We start from the raw sequence: 14,422 nt of genomic DNA, 5'->3' as shown, positions 1-14,422 counted from the left end.
AAATTTTAATATGAGCATGATTCTTGTTTTAATGTTGAAAATTGCATCATTTTACTATTTTTGGCTTGCTGCAAAAATTGAAACAAAAATTGTCTGCACCTTAAAGTTTTCAGACTTCGTTTTTTTCAGAAAACCAAAAAGTTAAATAAGGAAGACAAAAATATTATTAAACAAACAAGAATATACTTACATAAGAAATGTAAAAAAACAAAACAAAACAAAAAACACATACCAAAAAACAAAAACAAAACATTTCTACAAAATCACCTAACATGTAGGAGTACATAAATATTTATTAATTTAAAATGAAATGACAATGTATATTTTAAAAAAGTACTCATGACTCCCCTTAAACATCTTACAAAGATATAAAAACATATTTATACATTTAAGCATCAACCATCAGAAACATCTTCAGGCACCTTGGGATAGGGAGCGATCTCTGAGCGAGGCAGCAAGATGGACGCGGGGTTCTTCTGCGGAACAAGTGCAGAAGAGGATAATCGGTTCAGCAACAAACAGAAGAAGCTACTGAAGCAGCTGAAATTTGCAGAATGCCTAGAAAAAAAGGTGGATATGAGCAAAGTAAATTTGGAGGTTATAAAGCCCTGGATAACAAAACGAGTAACGGAAATCCTTGGGTTTGAAGATGATGTTGTGATTGAGTTTATATTCAACCAGCTGGAAGTGAAGAATCCAGATTCCAAAATGATGCAAATCAATCTGGGTTTTTGAATGGAAAAAATGCTAGAGAATTTATGGGAGAACTATGGCCCCTACTCTTAAGCGCACAAGAAAACATCGCTGGAATTCCTTCTGCTTTCCTAGAACTGAAGAAAGAAGAAATAAAGCAGAGACAGACTGAACAAGAAAAGTTGGCATCTATGAAAAAGCAAGATGAAAACAAAGATAAGAGAGATAAGGAAGAAAAAGAAAGCAGCAGAGAAAAAGGGAGAGGTCTCGAAGCCCACGAAAACACAAATCCAGATCTCCTTCCCCTAGATTATGATCTTCCCCTGTCAGGAGAGAGAAAGCTCAGTCATTCTCGATCTCCCCGTCACAGAACCAAGAGCCAGAGTCCATCCCCTGCTCCAGAAAAGAAGAAAAAAAAAACTCCAGAGCTCCCAGAATCATCAGCGAAAATGAAAGAACCTTCAGTACAAGAGGCCACTTCTACTAGTGACATTCTGAAAGTTCCCAAACCTGAACCTGTACCAGAGCCTAAAGATCCTTCTCCAGAGAAAAATTCCAAAAAAGAAAAGGAAAAGGAGAAGCTCCGACCAAGATCTCGGTCACGTTCCAAATCAAGATTCCCGGACACGTTCTCGCTCTCCTTCTCATACTCGGCTTAGACGGCGCCATAGATCCAGATCAAGGTCATACTCACCTAGAAGGCGGCCAAGCCCAAGAAGGCGGCCATCTCCTCCAAGAAGAACTCCACCAAGACGAATGCCACCTCCACCAAAGCATAGAAGGCGCAGATCTCCAGTGAGACGAAAACGGCGTTCATCAGCATCCTCCTCTTCATCTCGTTCCTGGTCACCACCAAAGAAGCCTCCTAAGAGGACATCCAGCCCCCCTCGAAAAACGCATAGGTTGTCTCCTTCAGCAAGTCCTCCAAGGCGAAGGCATAGACCATCACCTCCAGCAACTCCTCCACCAAAAACACGTCATTCCCCAACACCCCAGCAGTCAAACCATGCAAGAAAAAGTCGTGTTTCTGTCTCTCCAGGGAGAACTTCAGGTAAAGTGACAAAACATAAAGGTACTGAGAAAAGAGAGTCCCCTTCACCAGCACCCAAGCCTAGAAAAGTAGAGTTATCTGAATCAGAAGAAGATAAAGGTGGCAAAATGGCTGCAGCAGATTCTGTGCAGCAGAGACGCCAGTACAGACAACAGAATCAGCAATCTTCATCTGATTCTGGCTCCTCCTCTTCCTCAGAAGATGAGCGGCCCAAGAGGTCCCATGTGCAGAATGGTGAGGTAGGCAGGCGGCGGAGACATTCCCCTTCCCGCAGTGCTTCTCCATCGCCTCGAAAGCACCAGAAAGAAGCCTCCCCTCGGATGCAGATGGGAAAGCGATGGCAATCGCCAATGACTAAAAGTGGTAGACGGAGAAGTCCTTCCCCACCACCCACCAGAAGGCGACGTTCTCCTTCTCCTGCTCCACCTCCTCGGCGACGTAGGTCTCCCACACCACCACCACGACGGAGGACTCCTTCTCCTCCCCGATGTCAGCGCTCACCTTCCCCAAGAAGATACTCGCCTCCAATACAGAGGAGATACTCTCCTTCTCCACCTCCGAAGAGAAGAACGGCTTCTCCCCCACCCCTCCTAAACGAAAGGCATCACCAACTCCACCACCAAAGCGTCGGGTCTCCCATTCTCCACCTTCCAAACAAAGAAGTTCCCCAGCCACCAAGAGACGTTCACCTTCATTGTCATCAAAACATAGGAGAGGACTTCCGGCCAAGGTGGAGGCTTAGACGGACATGCTCGGTCTCCCTCTACAACTAGAGAGGAATACAACTACTTCAAAACAAAAGATAACTAGAAATTCCAGAAAATAAAACTACACGGAAGCCCAACGTATGAAGTTATAAACCAGCGGCGCCCTTTGGGCAGGTAAGAGCGAAAGGGGGCGGAGCTGTTTGCGGTCGCACCTGGGACAGCAGCGGGGAGAACAATCCCGGCTGCAGTCGAACCCCGGCAGCTCGCGACCCCAACGCTGGGGAAAGCAGCCACCACATCGCCTTGAACAGTGAGGCCCAGAGGGCGGGAGGATGGATCCCGGTCTCCTAGCGGAATAACTGTGTGAATCCATCTTGGACCCCCGCCCCCAAAGAAAGCGCCACAGGGCTGCGAAATAGGTTGCGGACAGGCGCCGGTCGCTGGGTCGTGACGAGTACACAGGCACTGCCCCCTATTGCCGGCCCAAGAAAACAAAATGCATCTGTTAAAATGAGGCAGACAACTATAGAAATCCCACTGGCGCAGCTCACCAGGCAACAGATGAGGAATCTGACAGATAAACAAATAAGAAACCTGTCAGAGGCTCAGTTCAGGGCCATTGTTATCAGGCGGCTTACAGAATTAACAAAAGATCTGGAAAAAGATGAGAAAGAATCGAAAAACACTCATAATGAAAGGAACAAAACCACATATGGGACAGATGGTGAGGAAAAAAAATCCAGAGTTCAAATCAACAAACCAGAACACAGAGAAGGAACAAACAGTCAACCAGTGCAGAGAGAGGAAACAGAGAGCAAAGAAAATGAAGAGAGGATCAGAAACCTCTGGGACAGCTATAAAAGGCCCAACATAAGAATCATTGGTTTGCCAGAGGGCGAAGAAGATGAACTAGAAATTGAAAAATTAAGTGAAAATATAATAAAGCAGAACTTCCCAAACTTGGGGAAGGAAATAGACTTACAGGTCCAGGAAGCACAGAGAATTCCAAAAAAACTGGACCCAGGGAGAACCACTCCAAGACACATTATAATCAAAATGTCAAAGGTTAAAGATAAAGAGACAATCTTAAAAGCAGCAAGAGAGAAGAAAAGAATCATGTACAAAGGAGTCCCAATTAGACTATCAGCTGACTTCTCAGGGGAGACCCTGCAGGCAAGAAGGGACTGGCAAGAAATATTCAAAGTAATGAAAAGCAAAAACCTACAACCACAAATACTCTATCCAGCGATGCTGTCATTCAGAATAGAAGGGCAGAGAAAGTGTTTCCAGGACAAAACAAAACTGAAAGAGTTCATTAGATCCAAACCACTATTATATGAGATGTTAAAGGGACTGGTTTAGAAAAAGGAGGATCAAAACTATGAAATCTAAAATGAAAACTGCATCACAAGAAACAACAGAAGCTAGGGAATTGAAACAAAGGCAAACTAAACAGGCAACGAGAGTGGAAAAAGAACTATAGGTATGGGGAACATATTGGGGGGAGGTCAACAGGGAAGGGGAACGAGGAGAGGGAGGGAGATGATATAGGGATTAAGGATCATGGTAGGAGGGAATGGAATAGACAGAGAGAGGTTGAGAAGAACTATATGCACAACTAATGGACATGGTCTAAAAGGGGGGGAACAACTGGAGGGAGGGGGGCCACCGGGTGGAGGGGAGCAGAGGGAAGGGAAATTGGGACAAATGTAACATTATAATCAATAAAACACATTAAAAAAAAAAAAAACATAGGAAAGGGTCTTCCCCCGGCCGATCTAGCCGCGAGGCCCGGTCACCACAACCAAACAAACGGCATTCGCCCTCACCACGGCCTCGAGTCCCTCAGACCTCCTCAAGTCCTCCACCTGTTCGAAGAGGACCATCATCATCACCCCAAAGAAGGCAGTCCCCATCTCCAAGTACTAGGCCCATTAGGAGAGTCTCCAGGACTCCAGAACCCAAAAAGACAAAAAAAGCTACCTCACCAAGCCCTCAGTCTATAAGGAGAGTCTAATCCTCCCTATCTGCCTCAGGGTCTCCTGAGCCAGTGGCTAAAAAACCCCCAGCACCTCCATCTCCTGTCCAGTCTCAGTCACCCTCTACCAATTGGTCACCAGCGGTACCAGTCAAAAAGGCTAAGAGCCCAACACCAAGGCCATCACCGGTGAGAAATTCAGACAAGGAAGGAGGTGGAAAGAAAAAGAAGAAAAAGAAGGACAAGAAACACAAAAGGGATAAGAAGCACAAGAAACACAAAAAACACAAGAAAGAAAAGGCTGTGGCCGCAGCCGCCGCAGTCACTGGAGCCCCTGCAGCCGTTCCTACTCCAACCACCACATCAGCACAGGGAGAGCCAGAGGCGGAGCCCGAGCCCAGGAAGGAGACTGAAAGTGAAGCTGAAGATAACCTTGACGACTTAGAAAAGCACGTGTGTGAAAAGGCCCTGAGATCAATGAGGAAGGCTCAAGTGTCCCCACAGTCGTAGGTGGAAATGTTTGTTACGGTGTAAATTTATTTGGTTTGTACTCAATTCAATTTCAAAAATGCTAAAATGTGTTTGAGCTTTAGACTATAACATTTGTTGTAATAATTGCTAGGTTGAAGTTCACCATGTAAAAAAGGGCATGGATTTACATTGCAAAAGGTGTCCACAGTGTATTAGTGACATTCTTTCATTGACAGCTGACATAAATTCATTTAGAGTGAAATATTTTAAGCCAAAACAAGTCCCCTTTTTAAAAAGGGGGCTTTAAATATCGTTGGCATTTTTATGATTTCTTTAAATGCCCCTGGCTATTCCCAGAGGTTTTCTTTTCTCTTTTCTCTTTTTTTCTCTACTTTTTCTCATTTGAGTCTTAGAACCCATTTAAGTTATGATGCATCCAACCTTGTATGGTTTGCAGTTGGCCAGAAATAAGACCACTATTGAACTACTACAAAAGTATAAATTAGCATTTTAATGCCACAATCTTTCCTGTTGCCTGTGGAGTCTCTGCTGAAATGAATCAGGATTCAAGCTCTAGGATGAGACAGAAAATGAAAGCATGTTGTTTGCCAGGACAAGAACACTGTGGGTTAGTATTGATGTGTAACAAGTTGATTTGGAACACTGGAATTTCATTCTATTCTGTTGTGTTTTTTTGTAAAGGCAGTTAACTAGTCCCAGGAAGGATCTTTCAGTTACATACACTTGGTTTTATGAAATGTCATGGTTCCATTCATAATTTTGTCTTATTCTTCCAATTTGTATATACAGCTTTCAGAGCTCTTGTATTTGGAAGGCTGGAAGGGCCCAGACTTTTGAAATGGTGTCTTGTTTTCACTGTTTTTGTTTTTTTGATTTTTTTTGTTTTTGTTTTTTAAACTAAAGCTATATAAAGCTTGTGGATTAAACAGAATAAATTTCCAAATTAAAAAAAAAAAAAGAAACATCTTCACATGAAATAGCTTGGAAAATTAGAATGCAATGGTTATATAAATTGAAAGACACTTTCTAAGAAGTAATTCTGTGTTAAATTAGAAATGGACTGGGCTTTATATCTTAGTTCACTGATTTTTTTAGAAATTTTGTTTGTTTGCTCTCCTGTTACTCCCAACCAGGGATTACAACATTTGCTTATCTGTACCTACAGAATCTAGACTCAGGAAAGAAAGAAAAAAAGAGGGTAAATAGGTAGCTTGTATAGGGTCAATCTTTTGACCTTGATTTTAAAGAGTTGATACCTTATACCAAGCTATCTGCAATGCTTGATCTTTATAAAGCCATATTGCTTTTAAAGTAGGATCAAGTAATTCCATTTTTTAAAAATGTTCCACAAATTTCAAATAAAATACCTTTAGTGTGTTCAGAAAAAGAAAGAATTACATGTTTGAAATGAAGATTGGCCTAGAAGGCTGACCCAAGCTGAGCCTCAGGAAAAACTCATTTGCACAATGGTAGTTATTTCTGTAAAGAAGCATTTTCCTTACATGCCTGATTTTTGTTTTTGTTTGAATTATTTGTATTGCTAGACACCAAATCGAAATTTGTTTCATTAGAAATCATCTTATTTTTTTAATGTTGTGTTGTGATGGCCTAATGATTCTTCACACATAATATGGATTAATAAAAATTTGTTTTTTCACTTACAGTGAGTTAATGTATGTGGCTTCCCCTATCAAGAATCTAGAGTGTTGTAATTTCAGAGTATCTTTGAATTTCATGATAAAGCACAATCTGAATGGCACCCACTTTGGGGATCTTATAATAATAGCAAGGGCCATAGGATAGAGGCAGGTATTCTGAAAGAGTTACAAAAAGGAAAGCAGAGGGAAGCTAAAGACAAGCCACTTCACCAGACTTTGACTCTAATCATGGGATTTTGTTGAACACATGCCTAATACACATTTGTAAACCTTACTGGTTCACAGAAACCTTATAACAATCTTCCAGTTCCAGGACGTAAATAGTGCTATGTGTAAGCCAGTATTTACAAAGCTATAGAACTGACCCAATTCTGAGTTATAAAATTAAATTTAGTGAGTCAAACCCAATTTAAACTATAGAAAAAATATCAAAGTGCTTTTTCCCAGTGTATGTTGAGTATAATTTCATAAAATTTATGTTTTTATTTTAAATATAAATTATGCATACTATTTTTGATGTGCAAATGACCTTCTTACTGTGAGATGCTCTTGAAGCCATGGATATAAGCCAATCATCAAAACTCTATCCATGCTGTCATTGATTTGTCTCTTGAAGGACAATGGTTGTGTTCTGATCATTCATCCCCAAGATGTTTTGTAGGTGTTTTGGGGAGAAAAATTTATTCCCTTACAGAAAGGAGAGTAGAAGGACACAGCTTTTTAAAGGCATCTTTCCTTTTTATTGTTACATTATTCCATGTTAATTGTGCTTAGATTCACTGGAACTATCTCGTGAATATTTTTTTTATGCTGAAGATGACAGAACAAAATGATAAGAAAAACCAGACCCTTAATGACATTGTTAAGTCACTGTATAAAGGGACTAAATGGTAATGAGAAAAATACAATAAAAATTTTAAAAAATCAAAATAAATAAAAAAGTCACTGTACTAACTATGAAATGGCCCAAGTCCAGCCTCCTTGCTTATTTATGTAATAGTATCTGTATTGTTGAAGCAATAATTTTATTGGTATTCTTTAATTTACTGTGAAAATTGAATACCTATAACTCTAAAACCAGCCTAACTGGAAATAACTTCTAAATTGTTTTATCCTTTTTCTCCGCTTTCATTGTTTTATCATTTACAATTTGCCTCTCTATTCTTAAGTCTCAGATCTTAAGTTAACATTTACATTACTTAACATATTCACAAAAGTTATCAATGATGTTTATATTAACTTATACTCTTTATTAAAAGATAAAGCACACAAATAAAAGTATACATTATACAAAAGTACAATTTTAAAAATAGGAATTAAGATACTGGAAGTTTCTCTCTGGTAAAAATTAGTAATTCAAGAGTTTCAAGAGGCAAATCATTTATATTATAATAAAGTCCAGTAGAAAGCTGTATTGGTAAAATCCTGGGTTATATTATTCAATAAAAAGAGAAGAAAGGGTGATGTATTCACTTAACATCTGTTAACAGGACATTTAATTTAATAATTTCAGTTACTTGGGTTTATACAAGTGTCATAGTTTCATGAATATTAGGATGCCAAATGTAACCAAAATACTTGCCTCTAATTAATTATGATTGGAATAAAATTATAGACAGTTTTTAAAAGACTTTGCTATAGTCAAAGCATTTTATTCAGGTCTATTTATAATCTTACAGTGTAGTACTTCCAGTTTTAATGAAAACAAATCCATAATTGTTTTATGTAAAGTTAGTTTACATAATTCTATATTTAATCTATAAAAAAGGCACAGAGTGATACATATGATCATGGCTATAAATTTTAGAATAAAAGTATCACAGGGTGCAAATGAGGAACTCTTTCCATAAGCTTTATAGAATTTTATTAATAGTTTGACTCTAGCTTCAATAATTATGGTGTATAGTATTGGAGCATGGTATGTGTGTGTTTGTGTGTGAAAGGAAGATAAGAGTTTTTCAGGCAAAATAATGAGCATGAAATATCCAATTTAAAAAAATGTTGTATAAAGCCCTGGCTGCTGTGGCTCAGTGGATTGAGCGTCGGCCTGCGTGCCAAGTGTCGCTGGGTCAATCCTTCGTTCCCCAGTCAGGGTACATTACTAGGTTGCACGTCAGGTCCACAGCTGGGGGCGATAGTGAGAGGCAACCACACAGTGATGTTTCTCTCCCTCTCTTTCTCCTTTCTCCTCTCTCTAAAAATAAAATTAAAAAAACAAATAAATAAATTATAAAAATAAATAAAATGAAATAAAATTATTTTTAAAATGTATAAATAATGTCAATATTTGATTCTGTAATAAGCAGAATGTTGAGTTTTCTAGAGATTCAATCATTTGTAAATTAATTCTTTTCTGCATGTGTACTTTGTACCAGGTATTATGATAATTTATGAAAACAGTTTTTTCACTAGTGTTACTATGCTTAAAATTTAATAAAGGTGCTTGTTATTAGGTCCAAAATTCAGATATATTATTAAATATCTAATCAAGCCTCAATTTGTTTATAATTCAAGAGGTAATATTATTATAAAGTTTAATATGTATCGTGTGTATCTCTAATGTACTTAAGTGCTTAGGTAGTTAATAAATAATAGATAATATAAACACAGAAGTTTGTGTTTAATGAGAAGTTGTTATGAACTATTTTACTAGTAATTAACTATTTTACCGTAATTAACACAATGCCTGGTATATAATCTATGTTTTCTGAATAAACGGATGATCAAAGAAAGAAATTATTATTCGATAAATAAATATTTTAATACATACCAATGCAGTAATAAACACAAAATAGAAAAAAGGAAGAAATTTCCTATTCTGAAATGACAGAATTGCTAACATTTTATTAAGCCTCCTGCTGAAACTATATTTAAAAAACTAAATAAAATAAAAATTTAGGTATCTGTGGCAATGGACAGCATCCAAAGGATGTAATATTTGAGGAAGAAAAAAGCCTTGAAATAGAAAATACAACAAGTTGATCCTTATATTGGCCATTTTTACACCTTTTTGCCCTTCAAGGCATTTTTTGATGCCCTGATGCTAGAGAAAACAGAAATGGAATTTGAGGACAACAAAGCCCTAATATAATGGGGAAATTTTTATTGAGTAGTTTTTTAATCCTGAAGACAAAGTAAATATGTTGATAAGCTAAAAGCAGAGACTTTTACAGTACCATGAAACTCTAGTGACTAATAATGCGTTTAAGTGTCTACAAAAGAATAGACTGAGACCCTTAAGCACTATTTCCTAGGAAACTGGACTCACACTAATAATATTAAATCTGAATTGGATCAGAAAGAATTGCCAATAATTTATCTCTATGCTAAAACTAAACTCAATATTTGTTAGAGAATTATAGAATTGAAAGTCTCCTCTATGTATTATCCACTGTATTTAGTTTATAATAAAAACTACTAGCTATGCAAAGAAGAAAAAATATGTGACATGTAATCATAAATTGGGGTCAGGCTTATAGATTACCCAGATATTGAAGTTTGGCTCTTAAATACCTATTTTAAGTTGCAAAGAATTTATAGAGAAAGATCAATATGATAACCAAAGAGTTGGATATTTAGTAAAGATGTGAAAATTCTAAAAACAAATAGAAATTACATAATTTAAATATAGAACATTGCAAATTATAAATACATTGAATGGTACAAAGAAGCAATTGAATGTCACAGAAAGAAGAATCAGTACATATAAAATCAAATAAAAGTTTTCAAGATGAAACTCAATAAAGATTTTAATACTAAAAGAGCCTCACATATATTTACGGCATTGTCAAGTAGCTTGCTATTTGTAAAACTGGAGATTCAGATGGAAAGAAAAAATGGGATGGGAAAGAAACAGATGGTCATAAAATAATGACTGAACTTTTCCTGTATTTGAATAAAAACATAAACAACAAAAAATTAATAAAATATACAAAGAATTACTTAAAATAAAACATCAAACTTAAAATTCAGTGATAAGGGAAAATTACAAGTAAACAAAAGAAGTTCCGTAATAATATTTTAAAAAATCAGGATTTCAGCAGGCTTGTCATTAGAAGTGTAAGCCCTTTTTTTCCCTAATGTGGGACATTGAAAAATTAATACCTGCCTTTTGTCATTTAGTGGTTATGGATTGAATGATGTCTTTTAACCCTGTTGCCAAATTTGTTGCCCCCAGAATACAAGGATGCCAGCCTGTTAAACCAAGCACGCCATTGTCTGGGGACAGCCAACCGACCTGGAGTCTGCACGATCCTTCCCCTTGTGAGAAGGCCACCCTCCCCTCCACACCCCCACTCTTATTAGGGATTTCTGGACCCAAGGGTAGGTAGGATGACAACCATGTCCAGCTTAAAGCAGCTAGAGGAGCTCGAGACCTTCGCCGATTGTCCTTTATAAGATTATAAAGGGTCTTAAGTCTGAGAAGTGGGGGTTGTTACTTTTTATTGTTAAAAAAACTACTTAATTATTATTTTTTAAAATAACAATACAGGAAAGGGTGAAGCCAGAGAACTTGTATGTACGACCCATGGCATGGACTGGGGGTTTGGTGGGATTGCTGGGGGAGGCGTGGTGCTGGGCAGAGGGGAGCAAAGGGGAAAAAATTGGAACTATTGTAACAATATAATCAATAAAATATACTTAAAAAAAAAAAGAAGTGTATGCCCGAAGTCAATGAATCAGTATATGATAGGTAGAAAAATGTTAATCAAGAATTCCTAATTCATTAAAAATACCTTTCAAAAAACAAAGTAAAATAAAATTTTTTTATCTTTTAAATTTTATTTTATTACTTATTTATATTTTATTGTACTTTTTTCATTACAGTTTAGTCCCCTTTTACCTCTTACCCCCCACAGTCACCACACTGTTATTCATGTCCTTTCTACTCAATCCCTCTACCCATCTGCCTTAGCTGTCATCCTGCTCTCCATTTGTGAGTCTGTCTCTGTTTTGCTTGTTAGGTTCTACATATGAGTGAAATCATATGGCATTTGTCTTTCTCTGACTGGCTTATTTCACTTAGCATAATGTTCTCCAGGTCCATCCGTACTGTCTCAAAGGATAAAACTTTCTTCTTTTTTATAGCCAGGTGTAAATGTTCCATAGTTGTTTTATCCACTCATCTATTGGTGGACACTTGGGCTGCTTCCATATCTTAGCGATTATAAATAACGCTGAATGTACATAGGGGTGCTCATGTTCTTTCAAATTAGTGTTTTAGGTTCCTTTGGATATATTCCCAGAAGTAGGATTGTTGGGTCAAAAGTTAGATCCATTTTAAATTTTTTGAGGTATCTCCATACTGCTTTCCACAGTGGCTGCACAGTCTGCATTCTCACCAACAGTGCAGTAGGGTTCCCTTTTCTCCCCATCCTCTCCAGCACTTGTTTTTTGCTTTACTGATGATTGTCATTCTTACAGGTGTGAGATGATATCTCATTGTGGTTTTAATATTCATTTCTCTGATGATTAGTGATTTTGAACATCTTTTTTTTTAATTAAGAAAAGCTAAACGATTTTGTTTGCAACAAACCTACATTTCAAAATATGTTATAGAAAAACTTTAAGCTGAAGAGAAATTCTTATGGAAATTTAAATGTGCATAAATGAAAAAAAACAGGACTAAAGAAAATTTTTTTATTTTTCTAAATTATTTAAAATAAAACTGACCACTTTAAATTAGGCAAAGGTTATAACATTAGAACAAAATCTTCCCCAAATATAATCAATGATGGGAAGGAAAAATGAAATTATACTGTTGTAAGATTTTTACATTAAATGTTATGTGGTATATAATGATTTCAAGATAGGTAAAATCTGCCAAATATTTGGTGATAAAAGATGACTTGACTGTATGGGAAAAAATATTTGTCATAGATACATAGGACAAGGGTTTGATCGCCAAAGTATATAAAGAACTCATATGACTCAAAACCAGGAAGAAACACAATTCAATTAAAAAATGGGCAAAGGACCTGAACAAACACTTCTCCAGGTGACCCACAGGCATATGAAAGGATGCTCAACATCACTAGCCATCAGAGAGTTGCAAATTAAAACCACGATGAAATATCACTTCATACAAATCACAATGACCATTATTAACAAATCAACAAACAAGTGCTGGCAAGGATGTGGAGAAAAGGGAACCCTACTGCACTGTTGGTGGGAATGCTGACTGGTGCAGCCACTATGGAAGATAGTATAAAAAAAAAAACAGAACTCCCTTTTGATCTAGTGATCCCACTTCTGGGATTATATCCTAATAATTCTGACTCACCAATTCAAAAGAACCTTTGCACCCCTATGTTCATAGCAGAATTATTTGCAATAGCCAAGTGCTGGAAACAGCCTAAGTGCCTATCAGTAAAGGAGTGGATCGAAAAACTGTGGTACATTTACGCAATGAAATGCAGAAGACAGAAAGAAGGATTTTATACCCATCATGACAGCATGGATGGAACTGGAGAGTATTATGCTAAGTGAAATAAGCCAGGTGGCAAAAGACAAATGCCATATGATCTTGCCTATAAGAGGAATCTAATGAACAAAATAAACAAATGTGCAAAATAGAACCACAGGCATAAAAACAAGGAACAAACTGGCAGTGATCATAGGGGAGCCCAGAGGGGGAAAGAGGAATAAAAGGGGGGAAGCATCTAGTCAATGAAAAGGTATAAATGTTCCATGGACATGGACAATAGAATGGTGATTGACTGTGGGTGTGGGGATGGGCAGGGCAGTGGAGAGCAATGGGGGAAATTGAGACAACAGTAATAGAACAACAATAAAAAAAATGCTACATATTAAAATAAGAGAAAAAAAGGGAAATTAAAAAGAACATGTTAGCCAAATAGAAAATAAGTAGAGAGATAATAGAGTTTAAAAATATGCCATATATAATTAAATTAAATGTAAATATAAACAGCCCACTCAAATGGTAGAGATTCTCAGACTGGATAAGAAAGCAGGACCTAATTTATGTTTGCAAGAAACATATTTCACATATAATTCAAAGAGAAAATACAGGTAAAAGATGGAAATATTCTATTTTTTCACATGTACAAATAAAAGACCTTTGGAGAGAAAAATCAGTGATGAAAGAGCTGGAACAATTATTTATATAGAAAAATATAAGTAGATTAACACTTCATACTATATATAAGCTAGACTGTGATAAGTTACAAGTGAATACTGTAACTCCTAACACAACCACAAAAATAATAAAATGAATGCTAATGCTAAATAAAACTTTAAAAGAGATAAAATAAAATAATAAAATTATCAAATAAAAAAACGAAAAGGATTAAAATACATGAAACAGAAAACAAGTAGCAAGATGACCTATCTATTAGAGCATAACAATGTCAATGATCATTTTTGGGTTGAATAATTCACTAAAGATCCAATTTTAGATTGAAGAAAAAATAGAGGACTCAATTATATACTGCTTATAAAAAAAGAAACTTCAAGTATACAGTCACAAATATGTCATAGTAAAAATGTAGGAAATTATATACCATGGTAACACTAATCAAAGGAAATTTGAAATGGCTCATTAAATTAGAGAAAGTATATATCAGAATAAAAAATATTACCAGAAAGTATGAATCACAACATGATAGGATTATGAGGAAAAATGAGCAAATTTTAAATTACAGGCAGAGATTTATATGACTCTAAATAATTGATAAAATAAAAGAAAAAATAAATTAAAAAAAAACATAGAAAATGTGGACAGTATCAAGTTACAAGGTGATACTGATATTTATGGAACATTTTACCAACACCCACACATCCCCATTATTTATTTTTTCAACTGGGGCCAGCAGGCAAAGAT

At 36.6% G+C, this 14,422-nt stretch overlaps 1 pseudogene; it reads left to right on the top strand.

Moving 5' to 3' along the window:
* The first annotated feature begins 446 nt into the window (after positions 1 to 446).
* Positions 447 to 4,954, top strand: LOC150012285 (serine/arginine repetitive matrix protein 1-like; annotated as a pseudogene).
* Positions 4,955 to 14,422: the final 9,468 nt, after the last annotated feature.

This window comes from Furipterus horrens, unplaced genomic scaffold (assembly GCF_987537825.1).
Source record: "Furipterus horrens unplaced genomic scaffold, mFurHor1.1.pri manual_scaffold_4, whole genome shotgun sequence".
NCBI lineage: Eukaryota > Metazoa > Chordata > Mammalia > Chiroptera > Furipteridae > Furipterus > Furipterus horrens.
Note: the sequence above shows the minus strand (reverse complement) of the source record. Positions and strands in the feature narration are given on the sequence as shown.